Here is an 18,224-nt window from a genome sequence, read left to right on the forward strand (position 1 = left end):
GATTATCATTTAAAGTTGTTATGAAGGCTTTGTGACAGAGGTTACACTAAAATTGAAAGTATATGAACTTACTGAAAATCATGTAAAAATTAGCTATGTTTTTAATGTGGTTTCTCAGATTGATTAATTTATGCAATTGAATTGTTCTATTCTCTTGTAAACATATATTCACACTTTGCAAACTTGCACACCTGCAAAGTAAAGTGTGGTGGTATTTGTGATGTTATCATTGTTTCATCAAGAATGATAACTCAGTCAGGTTACTTTTAAAATCTCACTTTACAGGCCATTATCTATCACTTTCCTGTTTCAATACAGTGGAAATTGATTCCATAAAGGTCTTAAAGGTCAAATGTATCTTAAATTTAATAATTTTAAAATACCTTGGCATTTATGAAGTGTTGTTGCATTCATTTAAAAATAGTTTGACGTTGTTATAAAGTTTAACATTGTATGAAAGCACTTCCCCACAAGATACATGCATCAGTTTGGCTACGGTGAATTTTTTTCTTTAGGGATGTGTATGTCTTTAACAAAATTACTTTTTTTGGGGGGGCGGTGGTCGCGTCACAGAGTCCTAACCACTGGACCACCAGGGAATTCCCAAAATTAATTTTTAAAAAAATTGAAACCATGACAAGGACATCCCCTTATAGGTTTCAGTTTGAATTTTAAATTTTTTATTTATTTATTTATTGTTGGCTGTGTTGGGTCTTCGTTTCTGTGCGAGGGCTTTCTCCAGTTGCGGCAAGTAGGGGCCACTCTTCATCGCGGTGTGCGGGCCTCTCACTATTGCGGCCTCTCTTGTTGCGGAGCACAGACTCCAGACGTGTAGGCTCAGTAGTTGTGGCTCACGGACCTGGTTGCTCCGCGGCATGTGGGATCTTCCCAGACCAGGGCTCGAACCCGTGTCCCCTGCATTGGCAGGCAGATTCTCAACCACTGCACCACCTTTAAACAGGATTATAGAAGTCATGGAATCATCTGTTTCTCCCTCTTTCTTTCCCCCCATCTTCCATTATTCTGTTGTTCCTTCCCTTTGGCATTTATAAGCGCTATCATGTAAGTAGAACTGTGTTAGGTGCTAGCGATCCAGCAATGAAAGGATACAGTCTTTGCTCTGGAGCGACTAGGTCTAGTTGGTGAAAAAGAAGAATAAAAAACTAATTACAGTATGGCTTGTAGAGTGGTCTTCCTGGAGGAGGTGATAGCTGAGCTGGAAGGATGAATGAGAGATGACAAGGAGATGAAATTAATCTTACTTGGATTATTAATGGTTTGGGGCTATGATAGCTTTCTTTATACCAAAAATGACAGAGTAGGGAACCCCAGGGCTCCATCCCTCCATTAAAGCAACTAATGAGCTGGCAAAACCTGTCAGAATCAACTTTTACAGAACTCTGGAATCTAGTTGAAAACTTATAACAACCAGGGGAAAGCTTAACGAAGAAAGAAGCTGCTGCATTGCAGCAAGAGAGTTCTCTGGTGTTTTAAATTGTCTACCAACCCTTCCCCACATACCAGATGGTAGGCAGCCATGAAGACAGCAGCCTGTACCCCTGGTGCAGGTTGCCGAGTACCTGAGGGAGCAATTACAGACCTTATTCTCAAAGAATTGTGGTTGTTTATTTCAATCTGTCTAGTGGCTCCTGGAAGGACTGGTAACACAAGGGCTTGCCTTTGTTTCACCGAGTTCAGAGCATTCCCAGGTCTGGGGTGGCTTCCCAAGTGGCATTTGCCAAAAGCACTTAAAGGTAAAAGTATTGGCCAGAGCAGCTTGGGGAAAGGGATAGCAGTCAGGACAAGCAAGAGACAGATCAAAAAGCCTGGTAAGAAAGAATTTGGCAAAGGAAATCTACACGGGAGTGAGAGTTTTTAAAAGCTCCTGCTTAAGTCAGGGAATTGAGAAGGCCATGCATATGCCTAAGACTGGACACATGTTCAGAAAAGGCCTAATCCTCAGAAAAGATCCTAAACTTTCACCTCTGGCTAATCTTCAGGCTCTGCACAAGCAGGAAGTAAAGGTGAGGGCAGTATTGTAAATGGCCTGGCTAAGCATTGAAGGCGTGTCCCAACACAGACAATCTTCAGAGAGTGGGGAGAGTTTTAAAAATTCTTTTAAAAAATATTATTGGGCTTTAGGTGTTTATAGATACTCTGTCAATACACTAGTTGACCACTAAACTAATGGAACACAGACTTCAGCGGCCACATATGATAAATGGAAATTTTACAAAAATAATTTAGAAAAGTAACTAAAATGACAATAACAAGTAGCAACAACAGACAAAACCAAAAAATTGAGTTAATTTTTGTATATGGGCTGAGGTAATAGTCTACCTTCATTCTTTTACCTGTGGATATCCAGTTATCTCCAAACCATTTGTTGAAGAGACTATTCCTTTCCCATTGGCTGGTCTTGGTGCCCTTGTCAAAAATCAATTGACCAGAGATGACAGATTTATTTCTGGACTCTCAACTCTATCCCATTGATCTGCATGTCTATCTTTATGCCAGTATCACTCTGTATTGATACTCTAACCTTGTAAGTTTTGAAATCAGGAAGCATAAAAGCATGAATCCTACAACTTTATTCTTTTTTTTTTTTTTTGGCCACACTGCACGGCATGCGAGATCTTAGTTCCCTGCACCCGGGATCCAACCCGGGCTCCCTGCAGTGGAAGCGCCGATTCTTAAACACTAGGCTGCCAGGGAAGTCCCTGTTCTTCTTTTTAAAGATTGTTTTAGCTATTAGGGTCCCTTGAAATTCCATGTTAATTTTAGGATCAGCTTTTTCATTTTTGCAAGAAAAGAAAAAAGTCTGTTGGGGCACTGCATTGAATCTGTAGATCACTTTGACATCTTCCAATTCATGAACATGAGATGTCTTTCCATTTACTTAAGTTTCCTTCACATTCAGCAATGTTTTGTGGTTTTCAGTGTATAAGCCTTGTACCTCTTTGGTTAAATTTATTCCTAAGTATTTTATTCTTTTGATAGTATTGAGAGTGAAATTATTTTCTTAATTTTCTGGAAATGGAATCGCTCATTGCTAGTGTACAGAGATACCACTGATTTTGGCATGTTGATCCTGTACCCTGCCACTGTGCTGAATTTGTTTATTAGTTTTAGTAACTTTCTTGTGGATTCTTTGGGAATTTCTCTATATAGGATCATGTCCTTTATAAAGAGAAACAGTTTTACTTATTCCTTTCTGATCTGGATAGCTTTTCTTTTTCTTGCCTAATTTCTCTGGCTAGACGCTCTAGGACAATGTTGAATAGCAGTGGTACAACTGGCATTCTTATCTGTTCCTGATCTTAGCGGGGAAGCTTTGAGTCTTTCACCACGGAGTATAATGTTAGCTGTGGAGGTTTTGTTTTGTTTTGTTTTGTTTTTATTTATGGCTGTGTTGGGTCTTCGTTTCTGTGCGAGGGCTTTCTCTAGTTGTGGCAAGTGGGGACCACTCTTCATCGCGGTGCACAGGCCTCTCACTATCGCGGCCTCTCTTGTTGCGGAGCACAGGCTCCAGACGTGTAGGCTCAGTAGTTGTGGCTCACGGACCTGGTTGCTCCGCGGCATGTGGGATCTTCCCAGACCAGGGCTCGAACCCGTGTCCCCTGCATTGGCAGGCAGATTCTCAACCACTGCGCCACCAGGGAAGCCCTAGCTGTGGGTTTTTCATAAATGCCCTTTATCAGGTTGAGGACATTCCTTTCTATTTTGTTTTTTGAGTTCTTTTTTTTTTCTCATGAAAGTGTGTTGCATTTTTTCAAAAGTTTTTTTGGTATCTATTAGATGATCATGTGGGTTTTTTCCTTCATTCTAGTAATACGGTGTTTTACACCAATATTTATTGAGCCATCCTTGTTTTCCTGAGATAAATCCCATTTAGTCATGTTTTATAACTCTTTTAATGTGCTGCTGGATTCCATTTGCTAGTATTTGGTTGAGAAGTTTTACATCTATATTTATAAAGGATATTGGTCTATAGTTTTCTATTCTTGTGATGTCTTTGTCTGGTTTTGGTAACAACATAATACTAGTCTCATTAATGAGTTAGAAAGTGTTCCCTCCTCTTATATGTACAGAAGAGCCTGAGAAAGATTTCTGTTAATTCCTCTTTAAATATTTGGTAGAATTCACCAGGGAAGCTGTTTGGTCGTGGGCTTTTCTGTGTTGGCAGGTTTTTGGTTACTTACTCAATCTCTGTACTTCTTATAGGTCTGTTCAGATTTTCTATTTTTTCTTGAATCTGTTTTGGTAGTTTGTGTGTTTCTAGGAATATGTCCATTTCATCTAGGTATCTAATTCGTTGGCATATAATTGTTCATAGTATTTTCTTATAATCCTTTTTATTTCTGTAAGGTTGATGGTAAATGTCCCACATTCATTCCAGATTTTAGTAATTTGAATCTTTCTTTTTTTTCTTGAACAGTCTATTTGTTTGTCAATTTTGTTGATCCTTCTGAAGAACCATTTATTGTTTCATTTTTTTTTCTATTGTTTTTTCTCTTCTCTATTTTGTTTATCTCCATTCTAATTTTTATTTCCTTTTTTCTGCTTGCTTTGGGTTTAGTTTTCTCTCCTTTTTCTAATTCCTTAAGGTGGGCTAGTTAGGTTATTAATTTGATATGTTTCTTTTTTCAAACATAGGCATTTGTAGCTATAAATTTCCCTCTGAGCACTGCTTTCACTGAGTCCCATTAGTTTGGGTATGTTGTGTTTTTGTTTTCATTAATCTCAACATATTTTCTAATTTCCCTTGTTATTTTTTTTCTTTGACCCAATGGTTATTTAGTAGAGTTACTTAACTTTCACATATTTGTATATTTTGCAAATTTCCTTCTGTTATTAATTTCTGATTTCATTCCATTGTGGTCAGAGGACATACTTAGTATGATTTCAATCTTCATAAATTTATTGAAACTTGTTTTGTGGCCTAACAAAAGGTTTATCCTGGAGAATCTTTTATGTGCACTTAAGAAGAATATGTAGTGTGCTGTTTTTGGGTTGACTGTTCCACAGATGTTTGTTAAGTCTATTTGGTTTATAGTGTTTTTCAAGTCTTGTATTTCCTTCTTGATCTTCTATCAAGTCTTTCTATAAATTATTGAAAATGGAGTACTGAAGTCTCCAACTCTTACTGTAGAACTGCCTCTATCTCCCCTCAATTCTGTCTACTTTTGGCATGTATTGTGGGACTCCGTTGTTAGGTGCATATATAAGGTGCACATATATTTATAATTGACATACCTTCTTGATGGACTGACCCTTTAAATTTTTTATTTTATTTTATTGAAGTGTAGTTGATCTACACTATTGTGTTAGTTTCAGGTATACAGCAAAGTGATTCAGTTATATATATATACTTTTTTCAGATTCTTTTCCATTATAGGTTATTACAAGATATTGATTATAGTTCCCTGTGCTATACAGTAAATCCCTGTTTATTTTATATGTGATAGTGTGTATCTGTTAATCCCATACTCCTAATTTATCCCTCCCTCTCACTGTCTTTCCCCTTTGGTAACTAAAAGTTTGTTTCCTAAGTGGATTGACCCTTTTTTTAACATTATATAATATCCTCTTTTTTAATCCTAATTTTTGTCTTAAAGTATACTTTGATATTTGGAGAGCTGCTCTAGCTCTTAATTAATTACTGTTTGTACAGAATAGCCTTTTCTATCTTTTTACTTGCAACCAATTCAAGTCTTTGAATCCAAAATGAATCTCTTGTAGACAATATACATTTAGATCATGTTTTTAAAAAAGTATCCATTTTGCCAATCTCTGCCTGTTAATTGGAGTTTAATCTATTTGCATTTAATATAATTACTGATAAGGAAGGACTTCTGACATTTTGCTATTTATTTTCTAACATGTCTTATATCTCCCCCCATTCCTCCATTACTGCCTTGTTTTGTGTTTCATTTATTTCTTTTTTCTTTCTTTTTTTTTTTGTAGTTTACCTTTTTGACTTCCTTCTCATTTTCTTTTCTGTATATTTTTTAGTTATTTTCTTAGTGGTTGCTCTGGGGATTACAGCTAACATGTTAACTTATAACAGTATATTTTGGATTAATACAAACAATTTCAACAGTATACAAAACCTTTGCTCCTGTATAGCTCCACCCCCTTTATGTTGTTACTGCCACAAATGACACCTTTATACATTGTGTGCCCATAAAGACAGATTTGTATTGTTTTATGCAGTCATGTTTTAAGTCCTATATTAAAAGAGGAGTCACAAAATACAGTAATACTGTCTTTTGTATTTACCTATGTAGTTACCTTTAGTGTGTGCTTTATTTCTTTGCGTGGATTCCAGTTACCATTTAGGGCTGCCTGCAGAACTCCTTTAGCATTTCCTGTATGGAAAACACAGATTATGAGAGAAGCATTTAGTTTAAAATAAGAGAGACACCTTCTGAGAACAGAGTTGATCAGGTAAATATGAGAGTGAAATTATAGGGAGAGTTCAGGAAAAATTCATGGCTCAGTCCCCGGATTTTCTTGATGACAGGGATTCTAAGTTCACCTGTTCAGGATGCTGAGGGAAGTGTGCCGACAGTGGGACTGACTGTATTAAAGGTCTGAAGTGTATCTAAGAACTAAAATGAAGCTGAGACGAAAGTAGAACTGCACCCACCTATGCAGCTCCACCCAGTTAGGAATTCATTCCACCATGCTGGGTATTGTCCTTCTGAAATTCTTAGAAACAGTAAAGCCTTCTAGAGGTTCACTGCGGCACCCGGTGCAGCTTCCGGCCTCTGCCACGTCTGGGTTCACTGCGGCACCCGGTGCAGCTTCCGGCCTCTGCCACGTCTGGGTTCACTGCGGCACCCGGTGCAGCTTCCGGCCTCTGCCACGTCTGGGTTCACTGCGGCACCTGGTGCAGCTTCCGGCCAGCTCACCCGGTAGGGGGGGCTCTGGCAGCGAGGTTGCTCCCAGCAGGCCTTGCTCACCCGGTAGGAGGGGCTCTGGCAGCGAGGTTGCTCCCAGCAGGCCTTGCTCACCCGGTAGGAGGGGCTCTGGCAGCGAGGTTGCTCCCAGCAGGTCTTGCGGGGCCAGTCAGAGCTCGCCTGTGAGGTGTGACGCCTGCGTCTGCCATTTTGGGGTTGGCGCTGTGAGGGGTTCTGCTTTACTTTCTGTGAGGAAAGCTGGACCGTGACAGAGGAAAGAGGCCGAGGAGGAGGCCAGGACTGGGCTAGAACTGAAGGAGGACTGAGCCGGGACGTGAGGGGCTTTACCGGTGGCGGCGGCGGCGGCGGCGGCGGCGGTGGGCGGCAACTCCCGTGAGGCGGTTGGTTGACTAGGCCGCAGCGGCCCTAGCCATGGACCTTGGGGACCGTGCCAGCGGGTTCCGCCACAGCGAGGGGATCAGACTCACGAGCAGTAACGTCCTCATGTACAGGGGCGGCCCCGAGTTTTACGTGGCCTCCTCGCGGCCCTGGAAAGAGTCAGAGAATCTGCTGCGCGGCGTCGTCGCTGACCCGCTGGTGCTGCGCAACACCAGGAGTGCCTGTGCCTGGAGCGTGCTGGCCTTGAGCGTGTGTGGGGGCTCGAGGCAGGAGGCGCAGCAGGCGCGCTTGGGTCGGTGGCTCCAGGAGAAGGTAGAGCAACGCGAGGCGGTTTCCTGGGCCCTCTCCGCCGAGCTGAGGCGCCTGTGGCAGGAGCGCAACGAGGCGGCAGTGCAGCTACGATGCACGCAGGCCGCCTTGCAGCAGGCATTGGGCGAGCGAGATATGTTGCGTGGGCAACTGCTCCAGCTCGAGAGATCGGTCCGTGTAGCCCCATGGGCCCATGAAATGGTGCCTTGGCCTCTACCTGGGCAGCTTGGGGCCACAGCATGGGCCGTGGGTGCAGGGGAGCAGGGCACGATGGCAGCTATGGGGGCACAGGGCATGCCTCAGTCAGAGGGCCAGATGGCAGCCCCAGCAGCTGTGGTTTATGTACCGGGATCCCAGAGCCCCTGGGCCCAGGTCATGCACCCCCCTGTGCCAGTGCCGGTGCCACAGCCATTCCCATTCCATGTGCCGTTCCCAGTGGGATTCCCGGACGCGACCTCCTTACCATCCTCGGCAGTTATGGAAGGAGCGGCAGCCGCGGCAGCGACAACAATAGCAGCAGTCACACCCGAGAGCTGTGCTCCGGGAACCTACCCACCTGGCCTGTGGGCTGCAGTGGGGGCCCAGGAAGAGATGGCCCTAGTGTATGCCCAGAATTGCTGTGGCCAGGAGAAGTATTCTGAGAACCTCCAGGGCGAGTATTCCCTGGAGGACAGCGGAAGCCACAGGCAAGAGGAAGATCCTGTGGGCCCCCAGGGGATGCCCTCCCTGGGGGACAGCAGAAGCTGCAGCCAGGAAGCAGATCCTGCGAGGCCCCAGGAGACAGCCCCCCTGGGAGACAGCAGGAGCCACAGCCAGGACGAACGTCCAGTGCTGCGCCAGGAAGAGCACCCCCTGGGGAAGGGCAAGAGCCACACCCAAGAAGGTGGTCCAGAGAATTCCCAGGGGACGTCTCCCCCGGGAGGCAGCAGAAGCCGTGATGTGAGAAAAAGCCCAAAGAACCAGCAGCCTCAGGAAAAGAAGGCCAAGCGGCCAAAAGGGAAAAAGGCTTCAGATTCCCAGCGTCGGGGGAAGCCTGACTCATGCTCCAGTCCTAAGAATTGGGACTGCCCGTGGTGTAAAGGGAGTAATTTTCCATGGCGCAAGGCGTGCTATAAATGCAAGAAAGTCTGCATGGCTGTTGAGAGTGAGGGCCCGGACCCAGGACAAACCCACTAATTTCAGGAAGGTAAGTAAGAATGGAAACACTCCAAAGAAAAACCGGTTTCCTAACAACCCCCCCTCTTTTGATCCAAAAGTAATTCATTTACTTCACAGAAAATTTGAAAACCAAAATCATGATATCGAAAATTAAATAAAATAATTCATTATCCCATTACCCAAATTAAGCAAATTTTATCATCTGAGTACACACACAAATATATATACACACACAGACATTTATATTCTTATTTTGTACATTTATTTTAACAAAGATAGACTACTTTGAGTATCACACTTTTAAAATAAGGGATTTCTCCTAATTTCTTTTAAGTTTGCAGGGGCTGGATTCTGGATGGCTGATGCTGATTCGCTGACACCCTGGAGGTGCTGAAGTCATGAAGAATTTGTTTTCTTTTTCACTCATGTCTGTTTCATTAACCTTCTTTTCCTGAAAATACCATGTCTTTGCCTGGGAACAGCCATGTGTTTTTAGAGTTATAAGCTGTATTGAATTTTAGGAGCACTGCTTTTCCTTGAAAATGCTATTGTTCCTTTGTAACCTACTGCAGTGTTCATGTTTTCTTCTTGTTTTTAAGTTTTATAGGTGAGGGCCTATTTTTGTGTCTCTGAGCCCCACGGAATTTGCTTGTTGCTGAAGAATCTGAACCTATCCCGTTAGAAGATCTCCCAAGAGTCTAAAGAAGTAACTCTTCGTTTCTGACTGACCCACACCGCAGTGAGACCCCCATCCCCCCACCACTGGCTGAAGCCAAGAAGAGTGAGAAGTCGGGGAAGAAGAGATGCTTTGGCACTTATTAGGGGGAAAAGGGGGGCAAAATAATTTTGTTAGGCTTTAATTTCTCTGTTGGGACATAGAATTAATTCAGAAGTTAATTCAGCAGTGTTAAATACTATAGATGATAGCAAATTGTTGAATTTCATTTAAGTAATTAAATAGTTATTGATTGCCTAGTATATGATAGGAGCTAGAATTATATGGTATTTAGTGCACACATAACTCTTTTTGGTGAGTTTGGTTAGATGACAGGAGAGAGCATAATTTGAGATACATTACAGATCAGAGGTGACTTATTTGTCTTGCATGTATTGTAACTTTCAGGTAAACCTAATTGATATAACATCCAGATATTTCTGCAGTTCTGGGAGCCACCTCAAAGAGACTTTCGTGAAGGGACTTGATTGCCGAACTGCTCACCTCACTGGTCCCAGGTGAGACAAATGAGTAGTGGCAAAGAGTGGAAAAGTGGCCTAATAAAATTGCAGGCAGGACTTTTCTGATACTCTCCTGATTTCCTCCCTTGCGAGGGACAGCTAGTTTCCTGGTTGTCTGAAAGACCACTGGGCGACTGTCTTAAAGAAGGACAGTGCTTGGGGGAGTGTCTGAGCCCTCAGCTTCAGGCAGCCACCATCGCAAGCCCCTTTCCGGTCAGTGGATGAAGAACAAAATGGATTCCAAGGACAGACATCGTGCTGTGGATGGCGCTTCGCTTGGGAGGACTAATTGGATTAAAAGTAGAACTGGACTGGGACAAGCCCTCTTGAGAATGCTCCTGGGCCCTTCTCTTCCACTTGGTGTGTTCTCTGCCAGCTTCTCAGAGGCAAGTGGAGCCCAGGGGCTGAGAAGTCAGATCAGCCTCCAGGCTGAACAAAAGGTGTCCTCGAGTTCCCCCAGGAGATTCCAGCTCACCAAGCTCAACCTTTGTCAGAGGTTTCCTGATGCTAACTAGTAATAAAGTGTGCACTTACTTGCTGTGTCTTCTGTGTAGCGTGTACCTCGGGGCAGGTTTGCTCAGAAGTGGCGGGTTAAATCTGGCTCTTCCCTCCATCCCACTGAGGTGACGGAAAACCCAATCTCATTCACTACTGAAGGGCCCCTCCTCTTCCTGTGAGTTACTCAGAATGGGAGGGCAGAGGGTATTCTACAGCGTCTTCAGTCCATTGTGATTGTCGCTGCTCCCCTCACTGTCCAAGTCCCCACGGTTCCTTGAAGGTGGGCATCTCTGCTACTCCTGGGCCCGTGGGGCACGAGAGGTGAGGTGAGGAGGGGGCTTCTGCCTAGGCTGGGAGCCCTAATGCCTGGTGTCCAGCCTCCCTGTATGCACCGAGAAGCCATTTCCCTGAGGCCCTGTATCCCAGAGGTCCCTTGAGCAGAAATTTCCCTCCCGCATTTCTGCCCTGCAAGGCACTGCCCCCTCCCTCCTGTGCATAATCCCATCAAGGTGCTCAGGACTCCGGAGAACAGCCAGGCTCAGACAGTCAGCTAACAAGACAAATGTTCCCTGAGGCAAAGGGGGGTAGAGTCTGGCTACCTGCTTGGTGTAGAGACAGGGAAGGGGCAGAGAACAGACGTGAACCTGACCCACCAGCATTCTCTCTTCCCTCGGAGTCCGGATTACCAGGAGGCCTGGGTAACTCGGGAGGGCGCTGGGGAGGAAGGGGACCAGCAGGGACATCAACCCAAAGCTAGGCTTTTTGGGTTGGAGGCTGGTTTTGTGATACACTTGTGTATGCTGATAGCTCTGTAGAATTCTGGGAAGATGAGACTTGGGAATTTTCCAGCATAATCCATTTTGGTGTACCAGCAGATCATTTTAGATCTCACTACATTTGCTTTAATTTATGGTTTCAAATGGACTCTGCTATTCATTGGCATGCCTTTAGGTCTACATGAAAGCACTCACCCTGTGCATAGCTTTTATATAGTTTAATATGATTACAGTCTTTCAGGGCTGACTTTTTCCAAAGCAACCTGAATAACTGAGGCTGTCAAATCACTACTTTCTTCTGGAATGGGTACACACAAGAAAAGGCAAGAGGTTTCTGAGGCAAGAACCTGGGCTTTGGAATCAGAGAGACCTGAGTTCAGATACTTGCTCTGCTATTCACTGGCTGTGTGAACTTAAACAAGTTATTGAACTTCTCTGAGCCCCAGTGAGTGGTTGTTCCCTTTCCCTGCCCTCAGGGTTCTGCTCTGGATGCTGTGGTAATGAGTATAAGGGATTATTAATGGTCGTAAGATCATTAATACCATTGAGTGCTTACTATGTGCTAGGCACTCTAAGCACATTACCCTTTTGGTGACTGTAAGGTATATTAGGTACCTGTATTAATAGTTCTTCAAAGTGAATATTATTACCCCCATTTTATAGATGTGGTAACTCAGTACCCAAATTTGGGAACTGGTGACGCCTGGCTTCAAAATAAAATTTTACTGATTCTAATGTCTGTGCTCTTTCCATTATATCACACTGCCTTAACCTTTTACCCTTACTAAGTAGTATATTTGTATGTTAACATGGATTATCAATGCCTAAGCCCAATGAAATGACTATAATGGAGAGACTTTGAGGCATAGTGGCAGTCTGGTAGTCAGGAGCTGCTCTTTTAGAATCTCTCAGGCTTTGGGATAAGTGATCATCTAGGCTGCCAGTAAGTAGGACCACTTATTATCTCAGCACTGCAAAGAATAAAAAGGGGGGGGGGAATGGTAATTTAGGCAGTGGGAGTGGCTTGTATCTGATTCAGCAGAGTGGCCTTATGAAAAGGTCTTTGAGCCAGGTTCAATTCTATTAAGATAGAGCCCATCTTGATTGCTTATCTAAAGTCTGTCTGAATTACTCAGTTTTTAAGTGGGTAAGGTGCCACCTGTAACAGTCCAATAGATATGCATATGTACTTTTCAGTGAGGAAGTAGGGGGAAAGGAGACTTCAAAAGCTCCAGACTCATGTTGCAAATGGTAATGGAATTGATGTTTTTAAAATCATGGTACTTTACAGATCAAGCAAACAGCATCCATGGAAAGAAGACTTCCTATGCACTGGGCAGCGTGTTAGACTCCGTGAAGGTGATCATTATTGCCCTCAGCGATCTCCTGTTCTGTTAGAAGAAATAAGACAAATATACACCAGACACCAGTTATCAGTCTTTTCTTCAATTTTTCCAACATATTTTCTGGCCTGTAGATGTTGGTTTTCGAAGGAATCTGTGCATCAAAGAGCATTATTTAATAAATGATTATTTTCTCAGTTAAAATTAAGAAAGCTTGGAATTCCCTGGTGGCACAGTGGTTAAGAATCTGCCTGCCAATGCAGGGGACACGGGTTCGAGCCCTGGTCCGGGAAGATCCCACATGCCGTGGAGCAACTAAGCCCGTGTGCCACAACTACTGAGCCTGCGCTCTAGAGCCCGCAAGCCACAACTCCTGAGGCTGTGTGCCACAACGACTGAAGCCCGTGCGCCTAGAGCCCATGCTCCACAACAAGAGAAGCCACTGCAATGAGAAGCCCGTGTAGCGCAACGAAGAGTAGCCCCCGCTCGCCGCAACTAGAGAAAGCCTACATGAAGCAACGAAGACCCAACGCAGCTAAAAATAAATAAATTTTTAAAAAAAATTAAGAAAGCCTGTATAAAGTTTCCTCACACAGGTTGATATAATTCCAACTAAGAGCAGTCACTTGCCATTTAAGTTTAGGATTTTTGTGAGGATTCAATGAATATTATTATTATTATTACATGCAGCCTAATCGCAGGCAAATGGACCATTTTACTAGGCTGTTTGTAATACTGACAATACCTCAGAATCCTCCATCATTACTGCCTTCTTAAACTTCTATGAACTTTGGGAACACAAGTTAGGAACAAGTTGTATAGAAAGCTAGTAGTTTTAATACATGTTAAATACCAGTAAGTGCTAAAGGATTTTAGAGCAGTCCAAGTTCAGTATGGACCATTTTAGTTTGCAAAGCTTCCATGATAGCCAGATGGTTTCAGATTGTGCCCTCATTTGACGAAACAGTTGCTAGAAAAGTTGAGTTTTACTTCAAAATAATATGCAATATTACAGTTTCACTTGTGACATTCTGCAGCTTTTTGTTTTTATGTTTATATCTACTATTTTATGTTTTATTCTTCATTCTGCCCTACATTACAAAAATAATTGCACACAAGGCAGAAAGTTGTGATTACTTTTCTGGTAGGCAGCAATAAACCATACTCCAGTGTTTATAAAATGATGACAAAGAGCCCTCTGAGGGTTTTGTCTGTAAGTAAACGTTTTAGGATATTTAATCTCATTTATTTTTTTGTTTGATATATATTTACTTTGATCATTTCAGTGAGCCATATTGGTTCCAGGAAAGAAAAGACTGAGCAAATATTGAAAATTTCATACTTTTACCACTACAATGCCTGATATCGTCTAGACAGTTTTGAAACTTCAGAACATATATGACCTGCTTTGTAAAAGACTCATACTATTGAACTCCCTGCTGATCAATGTTTCTAACATTTTTTCATGACGTATTTATTATTGAGAAGGAAAAGAAAAATAATGCCAATGTTGCATCTGTAACTACAAAATTCATTCAGAAATCCACCATTAGCTATTTTGCTTGCTGGGATATAATTTTTTCTTAAGATTTATTTATTTTATTTATTTTTGGCTGCGTCGGGTCTTATTAGTTGCAGCATACAGGATCTTCGTTGAGTCATGTGGGATCTTTCATTGTGGCACACCGGGTCTTCATTGTAGAGCGTGGGCTTCTCTGTAGTTGTGGTGTGCGGGTTTTCTCTTCTCTAGTTGTGGCACGCGGGCTCCAGAGCGCGTGGGCTCTGTAGTTTGCGGCACGTGGGCTCTAGTTGAGGCAAGCAAAGCTCAGTAGTTGTGGCGCACGGGCTTAGTTGCCTCACGACATGTGGGATCTTAGTTCCCTGACCAGGGATCGAACATGCGTCCTCTTTATAGGAAGGCAGATTCTTTACCACTGGACCACCAGGGAAGTCCCTGGGATATAATATTTCATTTGTATTTACAAAGCTGCTTAGGGAAACATTTATAAAGTCCATTTCATTCCATTCCTTTGCCAAATTTTGGCGTTTGTGGTGTATAGATCAAAGTGGTCATCCATGTTTCAAAGCATCAGAGATTTCCTAAAAAATGTTCAGGCAAAAAAAAAATGTATGGATAAAATAGTCTCTTGGACTTTAATCTTTTAGTTTAAGCATCAGTGGTAGAACTTTATTTTTGAGCTTCCAAGAAAGAGAATAGATTTTTACAAGGAAAGCTGGAGGCTCCCTTACAAAGAGGTCATATTTTCTTGTCCTAATATCATACCTTGAGTGCCCCCAGCCAGGATGAAGGGAGGCAGAAAGAAGATTCAGACACGATCCAAAGGCAATGGGTTTGATGAGACCAAAAGGGCTACATGATGATTTATTTGTCTGTCAGGTGCTGAGATGTGGGATATGAACTGTTGTTTCTATAAACCCAAATGAGGCAGACCACAGGATTGTCGTTGATAAACAATGAATGTGAAAGAAGTCAATGTCAGAAATGATATACTCCTTGAGACAAATTTGCAAAGGGTTCTCTACGAAGGGAAAGAGGAAGGGGAAAGCAAGGGAGCTAAGTAGGTGCAGATTCTGTGTTAGGATCTGGGTATGTAAAGAGGAATACGACATCATCCCTGTCTTTTAGGAGTTCACAGACTAGTAGGAAAAAGAAATTTTGAGTGTCTCTTAGTTTCCAGGCACATCACATATGTCATTTCATTTTATCTTCACAGGGAAAGATAAGTAAAAACTGGCTAGGAGTGGCCTTCATTTGGTGTAGAAAAAGAATTGGGCAATAAGACTTTACCAGTATATCCAGGTCTGCCCAGGATAGAAGATGTCCAGACCACTTAAAAATCAAACAGACAAACTATTCAGGGATCTATTACTTTGCATGGATAAGCTGATGATCCAGATCCCAGATCTTAAAGCCTGGGTGAATAGACCTTGACTCTGGAAGAGCCTTCCAAGGTATACTGACCAATGAGGCCCAGGATAGAACAGTGTATCTGATCTCATAAGGCATATATAGATAGACATAGACATGCTACAAGTCAGAGCATGGGAACATCTGACACTTGAGAAGTGTGAGAAGAATATTCTAGAAGTCAAAATTACAGTTACTAGATAGGAAACTGAAGCCTGACCAAGCCGGTGCAGTGACCTCAGAATTAATATTGGGAGACAGAAGAGGATATGGTGAGATGCACAGGCTCTGAAGTCAGCAGCCTGTGTTCAAATCCCAGGCCTCACACCGACCAGTTGTGAAACCTTGAGCAGGCTACCCAGGCTCTCTGAGTTTTGGCTTCCCCATTGGTAAAATGGGGATAATAATAGTATTTGCTTCATAAGGTTGTTGATATAAATAAATGAGATAATATATGCAAAGTGCTTAGCAGGAAAGCCTGGAATGTAGTATTCAGTTAACATATATTAGCTATTATTCCAAGAATAAAACCTCAGAAGCAGGCAGAGTTTCAGCTAGAATTAGGGAGTACCTTCTGAGTCATGAAGGAGGTAGATTTAGGATGAGTGAAAGGAACTGCACATAACAGACAAAGATAAAGACATTGCTGTCTCGAGCAGGTTGTGCAGGTTTAGAATGTAAGTTGAGTTAAATGTCCCATTACTGTGCCTCTAGAGCCCCATCCTTCCCTCTATCACAGCTCTTATTGAGTTAATTGTAATTGTTTGTTTGCTTGTCTGTCTTCACTAGACTATGAGCTACTTGAGATCAGGTATATGCTTTTCTTCTCTCTGACCTAAGTACCTACCACAGTGTCCATCATACAGTAGATGCTCATAAATGTTGGTTGAAAGAATAAACATATTTTTAGAAGGCTTAAATAAACACAACACTGTTTCTGAATCTTCACTTACAAAAGGGCATTAGGAAAATTAGCCTCATAGGTAAACCAACATATTATCAAAAGGAGGTGCTCTTTTTTTTAAAAGATGTTGTAATTTTTTTCTTTTCTCATTTTTGTAAAGGAAGTCAATTTTAGTAAGAGAGAATGTGTAAACTCACCACAGGTGACAATATCATAACACTGTCGCAGGAGAATTCACACCTATAGATGAGCTAGTTGAAGAACAAAGTTAGTTTTGAAAGGTTAGAGTAAAAGATTTTGAAATGTCAGATCCACTCTATAAAACTAACCACCCTTGCCATCATCCTTTTAACCTATCTGGGTTTGAGAATAGCCTAGGGCATTTGAAATGAAGACAAGTAGCACCTCAGACAGGGCATCCACAAACAAAATGCTGTCACCTCTCAGAGACCTCAGGAGGTGACAAGTTTAGATAAGAAGATACTTTTGACCTTGGCTGACAGTTTGTCAATGCTTTTATATTTGACTTAAATGGTATTTATATTCTAAAAGGTTGTAGTTTGCTTTAAGCTGTGAAGCTGTCTTCCTCTACCTCATGGTTTTTATTTCTTAGGTTATTTAAAAACAACAAGAACAAAAATCTTTCGTCTCTTGGGTAAGACCTGAGGAAACAGCTGTTGCTTCTTGCACACAAATGAGTTCAGTCCATTCCCCCCTCTGGTTCTCTCTAAAGTATGCTTGGCTTTAGTTTAAAGCACAGAATGTTAAAGTTGGAAGTAGCCTTAGGGGTCATCTGGTTCAACTCCATTTGACAGATGGAGAAAATGAGGCTCAGAGAGAGGAAGTGATTTAGTGGCAAAATATGGAGTATAATCAGACTCTCATAATTGCTGGACCAGTGCTTCCAATTCATCTTGCTATTTCAAAAGTGGGCCAGAGGCACGTAGAGCCAAGTTTGTGTGTGTGCATGTGTGTATTTTTTCCTCTTATTTTCTTGAGAGCACTAATCTCACTACATCACTCAACAAATACATTTAGCATCTAATATGTTCCAGACACTGAGGATACAATGGTGACCAAGGTACACAAAATCTTGCCATCATGGACCCTATGTTCTAGTGGGGGAGACAGACAATAAACAATCAGATAATTCTGCTTCTAAGGAACTATATTTGTATTACGGGGCCCATTCTTCCTAAGTCTTTCTCTATTGGTGCCTCTGCTATCTCTATTGCTCCCCCCTTATATTTTTTGCCCTTTCCTCTCTTGTGGGTATGGTGAGAGAGAAGAAAGCCATTACTATTCTTCTTTCTCTATACTTCAAGCTCAGTGTGAGGTTTTGAATTTGCTAAAGTCAGGTTTAGTACTGGTGTGGCACTAGGGTGAAGACAGTATTTTTCATCAACACTGCAGTAGTGGGCTGGCTCAGCTGTCAGCTTGCTTGTGAGATGACAGCGAGGGACTGGATGTGAGAGTTGTACTATTACCTTATAATTTATCTGTTCCTTTTTTATACAGTTTTAGTTGTGCTGAACCCCATCGTACCTGGCTGCTTTGACAGGCGTGCTATTTTAGCAACACAGGACAAAACAGAGAACGAAAAGAAGAATGCATGGTACACTTTTGCTGTCAGTTTGAGGTTGTTCTGTTCCTAAATTTGTGGATGATTTGTTCAGGGTTGTTCAGAGACAAAAAAGCTTGGGTTTTGTTTTTGCCTGTGTGACACTGAATGTTCTCACAGTTCACCTCATAGGTGAGATACCCCCT

At 42.4% G+C, this 18,224-nt stretch overlaps 1 protein-coding gene across 1 annotated transcript in view; it reads left to right on the plus strand.

Annotated features, from left to right (window-relative positions):
* Positions 1-18,224, plus strand: part of SH2D1A (SH2 domain containing 1A) — a 174,336-nt gene that overhangs the window by 131,653 nt on the left and 24,459 nt on the right. The gene's annotated exons all lie outside the window — the stretch shown is intronic.

Source organism: Balaenoptera physalus (assembly GCF_965194825.1).
Source record: "Balaenoptera physalus genome assembly, chromosome: X".
NCBI lineage: Eukaryota > Metazoa > Chordata > Mammalia > Artiodactyla > Balaenopteridae > Balaenoptera > Balaenoptera physalus.